The 14,143-nt window shown below is 34.5% G+C and overlaps 1 protein-coding gene and 1 non-coding gene across 2 annotated transcripts in view; one reads left to right on the forward strand and one right to left on the reverse strand.

Moving 5' to 3' along the window:
* LAMA2 (laminin subunit alpha 2) overlaps nt 1–14,143 on the forward strand; it is a 521,547-nt gene that overhangs the window by 106,177 nt on the left and 401,227 nt on the right. The window lies entirely within an intron of this gene.
* Nucleotides 1,522–1,653, reverse strand: LOC150007747 (small Cajal body-specific RNA 20). The gene has a single exon (XR_016512187.1).

Here is a 14,143-nt window from a genome sequence, read left to right on the forward strand (position 1 = left end):
ATAATATATGCAAATATCTTACCCCTTTTTGATTAGACAGTGCTTAAATTCAGTCAAAGTAAAAAGTCAAGGATCATAAGAAATACTTTATTTTAATTTAAAAAATTAAAATTAATTAAGTGCTATATAGTTTGGGTGTTCACAATGTATAGAAAAAATCTTGCAATTACATTGATTTCCCATTACACATAGTAAGTGTCCATATCTGAGTAAATCAGTTGAGTTTAATTGAGTTTGAAGCATTGAGAAAAAAGTGTTGAGGTATTATAAACTCTGAAAAATTAAATGAAATGTGCATCGCTGTTATTTTTGCATTAAGTAGACTTTTCACTTCAAATTATAAAAAAGTCTTTTTTTTACTCACCTCACTCTTGGGTTGCTTGTTTGCTATAGTGAGTAAATTTCTGAGAAAACCGAAAATATTCATATACTTTGTCTTTGCATTTAAAAAATTATGCATTCATACACAGGCTATTATTTTAAAAAATCAAGAGCTTAAATCATGCATTTTGTTTTATATTAAGGATTTTTTGAAGAAATGGTCATCTGAGAACAGGTATTATTCTTTTACAGTGGTAGAGACATCACATTTTACTTTAATGTAGCCACAATTACTCTTGTCATCAATTGCTTTATTAGTAGGTCAAGGAGAAATTATACCTAAGAAAGGTCCATGGAGAAAAGAGACCAATCATATCAGAATTAAAATTAAATTGAAAAAATTTAAATGAATGAAACAATTTTTTCTGCATTTAGTATGATGTGCAAATTCATGCATTTTAAATGGGAAATGGGAAATTTCATAGCCGCTGAACAGCGGTGATGTGGGCTCTGAGGTCAGGGTGGAGGCAGGGTACAATATACCTGTGGCAGCTTTAGCTCAGTTAGAAAATTACATTTGAAACATTCTGACTACATTATGGAGCCACAAGAAAATTTACAGTGATTTCTTTTCAGTGGAACAAAGCACTTGCTCTTTTTCAGCACAGAATCATTATGCAATTGTGCCACACGTATCAGGCAGTGCAGAATCAGTCACAGAAATGTATTTGCTGTGCACACACACTCACACATGCAAAATTTTACCAACCATCTCTTATTTCTTTGTGTGTATCAACTTAACCATCAACTAGAATTTGTGTTTTAGTTTGACTATTTATTTACTTGATCAAAAACGCCTTTCACTTAGCCCTGACTTGTGTAGCTCAGTTGGCTGGGCATCATCTCGCAAAGTGAAAGGTTGCCAGTTCATTTCCCCTTTAGGGCACGTGCCTAGGTTGTGGGCCTGGTCCCAGGTTAGGGCATGTGCAAGGCAGCCAACTGATGTTTCTCTCACACATTGATGTTTCTTTCCTTCTCTTCCTCCCTCTCCTGTCTCTAAAAATGAATAAATAAAATCTTTCACTTAATTTCTCTTTAGACTAGTTTACCTAAAATGTGTTCATAATTTCATATGGAAAAGAATAAAAGGTTGTATGAAATTAAAATTATGATATCAGTTATCTTTCTTTTTAAAAAAATAAATGTCCAAGGTAGGAAAGCAAGGCTGCCCAGCTTGTGGCAGCCCCGATAATAATCCTCAAGGGTTGATCTTGGCCTCCAGCCCAGGCTGAGAAGAAAAGAAACCCTCTACAGCCTCATGAAAGAGAGGCCCTTCGGCTTTCTTTCTATCATGCAGAATGAAATAGGTATGTTGACCAAATAAAAAGTATTTATGTAAGTAATGCTGCAATGAACATAGGGGTACATATATTCTTTTGAATTAGTGTTTGGGGTTTCTTTGGATATATGTCCAGAAGTGGAATCTCTGGGTCATAAGGCAGTTTCATTTCTAATTTTTTGATGTAACGCCATACTGCTTTCCACAGTGACTGCACCAGTCTGCATTCCCACCAACAGTGCACGAGGGTTCCTTTTTATTCACATCTTCACCAGCAGTTATTTTTTGCTATATTGACGATAGCCATTCTGACAGGTGTGAGGTGATATTTTATTGTGGTTTTAATTTGCATTTCTAAGATGATTATTGATGTTGAGCATCTTTGTATATAGTAGTTAGAAAATAATCATGGAAAATATAAGAAATATAGTCAATAACATTGTAATAACTATGCATGGTGCCAGGTGGATACTAGAAATATGAAGGGGAACACTTTATAAAATATTTGATGGATCACTCTACTGTAACCTGAAAGTTATAGAAAATTATATTGAATGTAAACTGTAATTGAAAAAATTGTAAAATAATAAAAGATTAATCCATTTTAATAAAAAGTATCTGTGCTAATTAAATACACACTATCAACTAAATTTGTAAAATATTGATTTCTGTTAATTTATATGACATTCTGATTAAAACAAATATATTTTAAAGTTGAAAGTAGCACAGTGGTAAATATTTTGCATTAAACAGTTGTATAAGTGTGCACTAAAATTGAGTCTAACAGCAAAGATGAATGTAGTATCTACAAATTTAGGAAAATACTTCAAGAATAAAGTTATTTATAAGCAATTAGTATATTTATGCTTTGTTAGAGGAAGGAGAATTTATTGTGAGTGGAGATACATTAACTCTTTCTGACAAAGAGATTTTATTTTCCAAATAACTTCATTCATATAAGTGATATGCTTTATCTAAGTTAGGATTCAGTTTCCAGCTGTTTTCTGATGTTGGAAAGTGGATCCTTGACATAGCCTTTCCTATCAGGGATTCTAGCAGATGCTAGTATAATTTAATATTTGTGGAAGACAGAGCAAATATAGAATAGAATAAGAATAGAATCAAATTGCTTTTGCTGAGTTCTGAAGCCAGATGTCCCTTGGCATTTACATGGAAGGAGTCTACTATGTAACAAGTTGCATATTTTTGTGTGCAAGTTCTCAGCCATGGTATATAGTCATTGGTGTTTTGACAGCCATCTGCTTAGGCCTTACTTTCTCTACTCAGCCATAGCTAAATTTGAACATATTTCAAAGTGGAAAATTCCCAGTAGTTTTGAATATAAGAGAATAGAAAACTGGTACTCAGTATTAAAAATAAAAAAAGCAATACATATCTTTTGCTTAGTAATAACCCTCTGTGTTGAAAGAGAATGCCTTATAAATAGCTATACCAAATAAATAAGCTCTTTGAGAACAGAGAGCTCATCCTTTTATTGACTGAGTGTGTTTTAATTATGTGCAAGGCTCTGTCTACCTAGACACCGAGGGAGGTGCCGAAATAAGTAACTCCACAGTGACTAGTGTAAGCCTGCCCTTGTATACACTAAGAAGTTCATAATTTTGCTGAATAAATGAATGAATATATTAGAATCTTTACAAAATAGCCTATTTATTTGTAGAACATTTATCCAAATAGCTGGTAGATTTTAATATGTTGAGATGTGTGCAAACACGCACACATATATATGCAATATATATGTTTATACACTGTAAGTGAATGAAAGAAAGTTTGATAAAAACTTTTGAGCATTAACTATGCACTTACTGATATGCTAGGCATTCTGGAGATTCAAAACAACATCTACATAATATGAATAAAACAAAGAACATTTTTATATGATAAATTTTATGATGTATATTAATTGAGAAATGGGAAAAATGGTGAATTTTTAAATCAAAAGGATGTATTTTGAGCTGATTTTGAAGGAAGCATTAAATTTAGACCAATGGAGAATAATCAAAGTAGAATAATTAACATAATATGGATGAGATAGATAATGTTGTATTTGTGCATTAATTGAGTCATTTATCAAATTTTAAAATAGTTTCCTGGGTCCAGCATTACATTAAAAAGACATGTTATTAAACAAGCTTTCAACTTAGCTTACCAAAATAGATACAAACAAATATTATCTGTATCTAGAAATCTTAAGGCTCTATATCTGTCAGTTTCATAAGTATGACTTACAAGTCTGCATCATTACCCACAGGTAGAATAACACTTTCCTAGGCATATTTATTGTAGCCAAGCAATATATCGTATTCTAAAAATGTTCATGCTTGGGACCAGGTAATGTTTACAGTTTTGTCAGTCAGTGAGTATACATATATACTGAAAACATTTCATTCAAGAAGTTGAACTTCTTAAGTTTTGAATACATGTTGGAGCCTAAAGGAATCAATATGGTCCTTAAATTTAATCTTTTATGTGTGTCTAAGTTTAATCTCTTAATATACTAGTTATCAATAATTTAATACTTTGAATAAAATAATTACTTTTTGGTATATTTTACTGCTACCAGTAATTTCTAGCCACAAACCAATCTAGTTCAGTATAAATAAGAAAAAATGACCAACCCTTGACTATTTTGACATGATTGAATCCACCAAATTTGTAGTTTACTCCAAAAAGAATCCAGGGTATATCATCTAGATATGATTTTAGATGAAACAATATATTGTTAAATTAACCAGTAATCCAAAAATAGATAAAATATTGTTTAAAACACAAGGAGAGAACAAATTAGAGAAATGGGGAGAAAAGTCAGAAGTTTCACACATAAAACTAAAGAGCAATTTACTCAGGAAGCAAAAATCTCGTGACACTAAACAAGATGATGAAGAAATTACTCTGCATGCAAGTGTGGAAAAAAAAATAGCTGTGATACCATAGCGATCTGGGAGCTCATTATACAGAAGAAACGAAGAGTTTTAACTACCATGCAATTAAAGTACTGAAGAGTATAAATGCAAGTGTATCATGTGTGGTGGCTTATAAATACTCAGAAGTGGATGAAATTTTAGTAGAACGATACTCTAGGATAAGGAAACTAGTTAGAAATATTTAATTAGAGGGCAGTAAGGCACCTTCAGTAACAGCAAGCAAGAATGTTTCATTTTAGATGCCATACTTACCGTAAGATTGATACTCTATGGCTTATCATCCTTGGGTACTTATGGAGATGTCCTCCTTCATCCCCAACAATATATTCTAGACTTCATCAACTTGTCTGCCAAGCAGGATTGAGAACTGATAAGTTTCATTGTGGACAGTTAGTAATGCCATTTCACATTATAAAGAATCACACTCTTCTCTATTTGTGTCCCAAACTCATTGACTCTAGTGAAGATAAAATACTTTTTGAAGATATGGAAATTCTTGGAATGGAAATACTTATAATGGTATTTATTCTGAGGAACTCAAAAGAAAATTAGAAAATTGGAAGCGACTGAAGTTTACAAAGAACCTAAAATTGGTGATGATGAGTTTCCTTAATGCCTACTAATGATTGGAGAAAAGAGGAATGCTTGCAAGTATATGAGTTGTGAAAAATTACATGAGTTCTGAAAAAAAAAAAAGAGAACACATGAGTTGTGAGAAAAACAAAATACATGACTTGTGAGGAAAAATACACACTCCACAAAATCAAGGGAAATTTTTGGAAATGTTTTTAGTGAACAGTAGTAAATTACTTTTGCTCACATTTTAAAATTAGTTTCTCAAAATTTTCTAGTTTTGAAAATCATAAGTTGATTTTTAGGCATGGCAGCCAGTTATAGATCCTTGTTGCCTTGCTAAAATACACCTCTGGCTCTGGGTTAGAATATAGAATTTTTCCCTTTGAAATCAGTTGACTCAGAATCAAATCCTTTCTCTAAGACCCTTATTTTTAATTTTTTCATCTTCAAACCTAGGTTCCAGGTCTTTGGACTTGGATACAGTCTTACCTTAACTCACCATTGACTTGAACTCTGGCTACATTCACGTTGAGTATCTTTGAAATTTTCAACTGCTGTTTGCTGTCAACCCATACATTTGGTCCTCTATTCAGTACTTCTAATATGTGAATGCATCTAACAAAATTTACCTAGCTTTGTGAAGGCAGGGTCCTTAACTGCATTGTTCATTCCTGTGTAATTACTGCCTAGCTAAGTGCCTGGACAGTTGGAGGAATTCAATGAGTATGTGTCAGATATAATCAAAAAAGAGCTGGGAATGAATTTGAAAAACATAAGTTCCAGATTTAGGAAATTATCTGTCATTACTGATCTTCAATTATTTTATCTATAAAATTTTAGATAATAAATGTCTATCCCATATATAGTAGAGTTTCATTTTGAGAATCAAGATAAGTGAAAATACTTTGTAAAGTTCAGTGCTACACATTTATCATGATCAATGAATTGCTTTACTCAGACATTTACAGTACATACCATTTGACAAAGACTCCTGGATTTTTTGTTTGCTTGTTTCAAATCAGCTGAATGAGAACAAACATACTTGCTCCGTGTAGATTTTTTTAAAGGAAGTTGGAACTGATGACTAAATTAATACATTAAATTTATGAGGTAATTTAATAATTTTATGAATATTTACTGAGCACCTATTTGATGTCAATGATGCTAGTCATCTCTGAGAATTAAAAGATTAATAAAGTATGACTTCTATCTTCAAGGAACTTGCAGGTTAATGGTCTCAGAATGTTGGTAAAAGGCAAAACAAAATTATGACAAAAACTCATTATAGCTAATAATGTTATATGTATGTGCTTGGTAAATGAAAATTATTAGCAACAGTATGCTAAATGACTATTAATTGCTGATTTTTTACTTTAAGTATTAATAAGAGCAAACATAATATTTGTGAATTTTTCTGCATATTTATGTGTGTGTTCAAACAGCTGCCAGAGAACAAAGTGTTTTGCTATAAACACTGTCAAATCTCACTTCGGAAGGAATTTGTCTAGAAACAAGTATTTCCATAGATATATGGAAGCAGCATAGAATGTGCTTTTAAAGCATAAAACAGAATTAGATGCTTGAGTCAGCTGTGAAGTATTTTATTTTATTTTTTGTAACCCTCATTCTAAGTCTTCACCCTGTGGATCAGGCTAAGACCTGGTACAATTTCAAAGTGATAATGGAATATAAAAGTTCCAGAAGCAACCCAGCAGTTAGGAAAGATCTCAGAGGAAATAAAATATAAGGAAGGAAAACTTGTGAAAAGTAGAAAGGTATGAAGAGTGGAGGAGAGTTAAGGAGCAGAGATTTCTAGCTAAAGTCCTGAAGAAGGAAAAGGCAGAGATTTGTTCTAGAAACTATTTAAAGGAAATATTCTTTTAATGTGATGAGATGATACTGTAAACCAGGATAATGTTTCTGCATTTATCCTAGATGCAGTTATAATCCACTGAAAGATTTTAAGAGAAGTGACCTGATCAGATTTGCATCATAAGGAAATTTAGTTTTTAAAAAATGGACCACCAAAAAAAGGCAAAGGATAATCAGGAATCTGTTGCAGAGTCCAGATGTTAAACACTTGTAATGTGGCCCCAAGTGTTGGCAGTGGTACTGGAGGGAAGCAGGAGGACCTGAAATTAATTTTGGAGTTAGGATAGTGTTTACTGATGGACTGGCATCAGCAAAGACTCCCCGTTTTCTCTTCACTGGGCAGGTAAAGTAGTGTGCTGAGCTACAGAGAACTCAGGAGTAGTTTGTTGTGTGTGTTGGGGGGGGGAGGCTGGTGGTACTGGAAATCATTAGCTCTGTTTAGGAGAGATGAAGTTCGACATGCTCAAGAAATATCTAAGTGGCGATGTCAGATCAGCACTTGGATAAGTAACCCTCGAGCTTCAGAAAGATATCTGGCCTAGAGATATAATTTGGGAATTGTTGCCTATACAGATGGTGTGTAAATGACTTAGAAACGCATGAAATTATCTGGGGAGGAGAATGAAATAAGAAAAGGATCCGAGATCATGCCCCAAGGAACTCTAAATCTAACTGATAAATGCAAATGAAAAGGAGTGAAGTAAATGAATATAACCGTTTCTTTTTCCTTTTGTGTGGGTCTTTTAAGCCAGGGGAAACACAATGTAAAACAGCGTTGTTTTATGTGTGTTTCATCATTAGAGATAAGAAATTGTCTAGCAGTTCTTAAAGAGCAGGGCCCATGGGGAACAGCAGCTTTCTGCTGCCATTGTGTGCATCAAAGCTGACATGAGTCCCTTATCTTTTTGTTTGAGGGATGTAAATATAAGCTCATGCTCCTCGCATAGCAATTAGCTGAGAGATTTATTATGTTTTTATTTTTATATTTTTTTATTGTTAGCAGGCACAATGTTTCAATTTGTGTATTTTTATTTTACAAACACCCCTGTTGTAATTGTCTACTTAAGGCTATTCTTTCATTTTCAGTGAATTAAAAGTGTTTTGCATTTCCTCTCCTTTGCCTTTTTTACTTCTCGTTTTGAGTTTTCAGGCAGACCTGCCAAAGAGACATCTAGTTTATAGGCTTGGTTTTGGAACCCAGGCAGAAGAAAGCAGATACCGAACATATGTTCTGCTGATATTGATGAAGTGAGGTTGAAAGAAGTTTGGAAGCAGTCTAGTTCTCCCCAACTGCCACCCCCTCAATGAATATTTTGGGTATTCTTATGTTAAAAGATTCTAAGTTAGTGCTCTAGCTATAAATTATTTTTTGTCATACACTATTGAAAACCTTTAGAATGATTCTATATTGTTCTATAAATGGGACGTTTAAAAAAGCAGTTTGGCAATTCTAATTTTAAATGGAGAGAGGGTAAGAGTTTCAGGCATATTGCAAGATCTGATCGTCTTGTGACTAGAGAAGCGCCTATCAGGTAATAGGTGCTCAAAAATAATAAAAGTGGGTGTTTGGGAGAGATACATTTGAAATTAGGTCAATAATCTATTCAGTCTAGCCACAGAGATATTTTGCAAAATTTGTTTATTTTTGTTTTGCATTTCAATTAGTATTTATTACTTTTTATATCTTTTTTTGAGAGGTGGTATGGTCAATCTCAATTTGCCAAGCATAGGGTGGTTGGAGTTGGTCTCAAAAAATATTTGGAGGAGTTTGAGGAAAGTTGAGTATAAATGCCTTACTTGAATTCACTGCTATGTAGATGCCCTCTTACAATCTTCTGGTGTTCTTGCCAGAAATCTGGGATATGATGGCAGTCGTCTTCTTACATGGGTTTAAGTTTTCTGTCACTGCAAATTTATAAGAGAATCCTGTCTTAATGAGATCAATAATGTCCTCTGTCAGAAATTTAATAAAATCTTATATTGCTTGGCTGGGGCAGGTAGCTACGATGACATTTGAGCTCGTAGTGGCCCTCATAATCCTTATTTAAGTCAGAATATCTGCTATGTAGAATATGCTGCTATTCTATAGGCAAGCCCTGATTAAGATCCATTGATGTATGGTTACATCTGGTTTGTTTCTGATGATAATAAAAATACTTAAATTTTCACCTTAATCTATTTGGAACAAAGTATTTCAAAAATTAATTCCACAGAGGAACATGTACCACTTTTTTTTTTTTTTTTAATGAGTACAAACGAAGGAGACCAAATCAACCCAGAGGCCTCCAAAAATCTAATCTCATTTTGGAAACTAAAAGGACAGAACTAAGTAAGCAACAGTTGAAAGTCCTATAAACGTGAGTTAGGACCAGAATATGTGTGCTCCATTTTCTTTTCTTCTGAACAACTGGATTCAACATTATTTTTTTCCATCTTACAATCATTGTTGTATCTGGACAGATATTAGTTCAAATTGGACTGATTTTCTAGTTCTATAAAACTCTTTATCTGCATACTGGATCAAGAGCACCGAGTTACTTCCTGCAGTGCACAGCTGGAAATTATTCTTTTCAACAACATTCTGTTTTGTCCTGTTTTTGTTTTATACACATCCCCATGGCTCAGGATTTCAGCAGAATTTTTCCTTTTCTTCCTTGACATGTTTCAGAACATTTTAAATTGGCAGGTTCTCTTTTGTCTTTCAAATATCAAAGTACTTGCAAACAGCTCTGTTTGCTTGCATGAATATTATTTTTAAAAAAATGCTCCATGGACAGAGAAAATTGAAATGGAAAGTCAGAAAGATTCAAACAGATAGTTTACTCTTACCCTTTTGAGAGGCGATAGCTGCTTGGCATGTACAAGCAGAAGAAATATTGTGTACTAAGACTAGCATGACAGAAGGAGATAGAGGGAGAGAAAAGAGAGCAAGGAAGAAGTGTAATGTATTGTTAAGAACAATACATTATGATTTTAAAAAATTATTAAAATCGAAAATATTGAAGAGAATTGTTCTATTGACTGATGACTTTTCCATAGCAAGTCTTCAGTACCATCTGTTATCAATTCTATTAATGAGGGTCTTTGCAAGCTGGATGAATAGATGTTAATAAGAAACATTATTTGTGAAATTAAAATACATATATTGTGCATATTAATATATAAACATATATATCATCTCTGACTATGAATAAAAATATTATAATACATTAGGCACAGGCAATGAAGACAGATATCCACAATATTCACTTAGTTTAATATTTAAACTGATGAAAACAAGAAAATATATTTATAAATTCTTTTGCCAGACTCTATTGAGAAGATTTTTTTAAAGATATTAGTTAGATTGTGGTCATTTTAAATGATGATTCACAGTTAAAGTTAATAAAAACAGAGAACAATAGAAAAAAACACAACTAGAGGAAAACTTTTACTAGAAGAAAACAGAATTTTTAAAGTGGCACCATGGCCACTTCTGATCGTAATCATTGTATATAGCGTACCTGTAAGTCGCTGTGATGATTGTCACTGCTATTGTTCCTTCACATTTTACCATAAAGATGTTTAAATGAAGCACTGTATACATATTTACCCATTTTGTAGATACAATAAAGTTACTCTCTCAATCTTCCTGTCTTCGCTATGTAGATCTGTGTGTGTGTGAGTCTATATGGGTATGTGTAATTACAATCTATGATATCTATATCCATTTCGCTATTTGATGCCAAACAACAAAAGTCACCAATAGCAAAAATGTATTTGAAACATAGAGTATAACTTGCAGAATCATTGGAAGGATGCAAAAACCAGGCTCAGGAGATTCCAGATGTTGAGTCATTTCTAGGTTTCATTGCCTGAATAATCTAGCCTTGGTTCCTTTGCAGACATTGCTGTCAATTCTTCCTCTCCCACCCTACTGGTAGTGTCATCTCTTTCACTATTGTGATCTTATTTTTCTTATCTCCCCAATCTTGTACTTCAAGTATTCAACATTCAGAGCCTTAGAACAAAGTCACGTGCCATGCTCAAACTGCAAAAGGGAGTGGAGAATAAAGATCTCCTTAATTCCACTTCCTTGGTAGGAGGTAGGGTACTGAATACCCTCAGTACTATATACAAGGCCACCCACCCAATAATAGAAATGAAGGCTGGATGTCTGGACAGCCCAGAAGTCATAAGGGTCTACTATGTTTTTCAGATAGCTTAGTTTTTAAAAAGTTATTTCATTGAGCTAGAGTATCAAAACAGAGCTCTACATTTCCACTAAATCAAGTCTGATTAGTTTAATGGCTTTGGTTTGCCAGATCTCTCTCCAGAAAGATTACACAAGTGCATTTAGTTACTATTATTTAATAACTTTAAATTTGAGTGCTATTATATATTAACTAGTGTTATTCTAAACTTAGTAATGTTATAGACTAGATATATATTATAAAAGATACTAAAGTTTCAGTGTGATGAGGGTTATAATGAAATATCAGCTAAGTATCACATAGACATCATGAAGGAAACAACAGATTCTATGTGGCAAGGTCAGGGGACAGTTTCATAGAGCAGAGGAAATTTGAGCTGGTTCATGAAAATTGAGTAGATGACCATGTTTAAGAAGAGGGAAAGAAGAAAACATTCTGTAGAATGGGCAAGATAATGTTATGATGAAGAATTTTCAAAACACCTGGTATATTTGTAGACAGTAAGATGCCACTACACCGGATGTGTAGGAAGGCATGAAGGAGGTTGGGTGAGTTTGGAGAAGTAGATTGGGGCCAGGAGGTTGGCTGTTATACTATAGGCAACAGATAATGCACAGAGGTGTTTAAATAAAAAAGGGACATGATCAAACTTAACTTTTAGAAACCTGATTTCTATGGCAGTGTGAAAGATGTACAGAATTGGAGTCATTCAGGGAAGACTAGTTAGGATGCCTTTGTAGTGGATGTAAGGTAGGATAGGACATCCTTATACGAAAGTATAGATGATGGATAGATAAAAAACATAGATACATAGATAGATAATGCTAATCTAGAGACAAAGCTTGGAAGCAGAAATCATAGAATGGTGAAAAGTATGTCATAGTTGTCCTCAAAGTACCTTTTATCATTTTCTGATTTTTGTGGAATAACATTTATTAAGGCTGGTTTATATTCACCCATTTAATAAGAATGTCAGAAATTTGGGGATAAAGATGTCTGTGAATCAGTACTAGTATTTTTAAATTATATTTTATTGATTATGCTATTACAGTTGTCCCAATTTTTCCCTCTAAGCCCCCTTCTGTGGGGAAGCACTCCCTGGTGGTCCAGTGGCTAAGATTTGGTGCTTTCACCACCATGGCTGGGGTTACAATTACCGAAACCACATCTGGTGCACAAACATGGGCAGACCAGCCTCATTTGGTACCCAACGTGGAGCCTCATCTGGCGCTCGGATGTGGGGGGCCTCATCTGGCGCCCAGACACAGGCAGACCAGCCTCAGCCCTCCACCCAGCACCCCCCACTCCCTCAGGCAATTTCCCCACCAGTGTTCATGTCCATGGTTCATGCATATGTTCTTTGGCTACTCCATTTCCTATTTACTTTGCATCCCCATGGCTATGCAACTACCTATTTGTATTCATTAATCTTCTCACCTCTTCACCCATTCCCCTACACCTCCACACCCCTCCCCCATCTGGCAACTATCAAAATGTTCTCTATACCCATATACCCATGATTCTCTCTGATCTTCTTGTTTGCTTAGTTTGTTTTTTGGATTCAATTGTTAATAGATATGTATTTTTTGTGATTTTATTGTTGATAGTTTTGATCTTCTTTTTCTTATATAAGTCCCTTAAACATTTCATATAATAATGGTTTACTGATGATTAACTTCATGAGTTTTTTCTTGTCTGGGAGGTTCTTTATCGGCCCTTTGATTCTAAATGATATCTTTGCTGGGTAGAGCAATCTTGGCTGTAGGTCCCTGCTTTTCACGAGTTTAAATATTTCTTGCCAGTCCCTTTTAGCCTGCAAAGTTTCTTTTGAGAAATCGCTGACAGTCTTATGGGAACTCCCCTGTAGATAACTAACTAATTTTCTCTTGCTGATTTTAAGATTTTGTCTTTATTTTTAACCTTTGGAATTTTAATTAAGATGTGTCTTAGAGCAGGCCTCTTTGCATTCATCTTGTTTGGAACTTTCTGTGCTTCCCGGACTTGCATGTCTATTTCCTTTGCCAAATTAGGGAAGTTTTCCTTCATTATTTTTTCAGAGAGATTTCTAATTTCTTGCTCCTCTTCCTCTTCTGGTCCCCTATAATGTGATGTCGGAGTACTTGAAGTTGTCTCAGAGGATGCTTATACTATCCTCACTTTTTTGGATTCTTTTTTTCTTCTTGTTGTTGTGATTGTTGTTTTCAATGTTCCAAATCATTGATTTGATTCTCGGCTTCATCCACTCTACTATTGTTTCTCTGTAAAGTGTTCTTTATTTCAATTAGTGTATCCTTTATTTCTGACTGGATATTTTTTTATGCAGTTAAGGTTCTCACTAAGTTTCTTGAGCATCCTTATAACAAGTGTTTTGAATCTGCATCTGATAGATTGCTTATCTCACTTTGTTTAGTTCTTTTTCTAGAGTTTTGATCTGTTATTTTATCTGGGCCATGTTCCTTTGTCTCCTCATTTTGGCAGCCTCCCTGGGTGTGTTTCTATGTATTAGGTAGAGTTGTTATGACTTCCCATCTTAGTAGCATGACCTAATGTAGTAGGTGTCATGTAGGGTCCTGTACAGCCTCCCCTATCACCCAAGCTGGGTACTCAAGGTGCATCCTCTGTGTGGGCTAAGTACACCCTCCTCTTGTAGTCGAGTCTTGATCTCTGTTGGCAGGTCAATGGGAGGGAGTTACCGAGACCAATCAGCTGCAAAGAGTGACTGTGACATCTGACCACCAACCTCTGCCCTCCATGGAGGATCATCTGTGCAGGGACATGCTCTGCCATGGTCTTTGGCTGACCACTGGGTGTGCAGGTTTCGGGTTTCCCCATTGGTACAGGCCAAGGGTAGCTCTCACCTGTGGCCACCCTGCATGAGCTGTAAAGCAATCTGAGAT

This window comes from Furipterus horrens, unplaced genomic scaffold (assembly GCF_987537825.1).
Source record: "Furipterus horrens unplaced genomic scaffold, mFurHor1.1.pri manual_scaffold_6, whole genome shotgun sequence".
Taxonomy (NCBI): Eukaryota; Metazoa; Chordata; class Mammalia; order Chiroptera; family Furipteridae; genus Furipterus; species Furipterus horrens.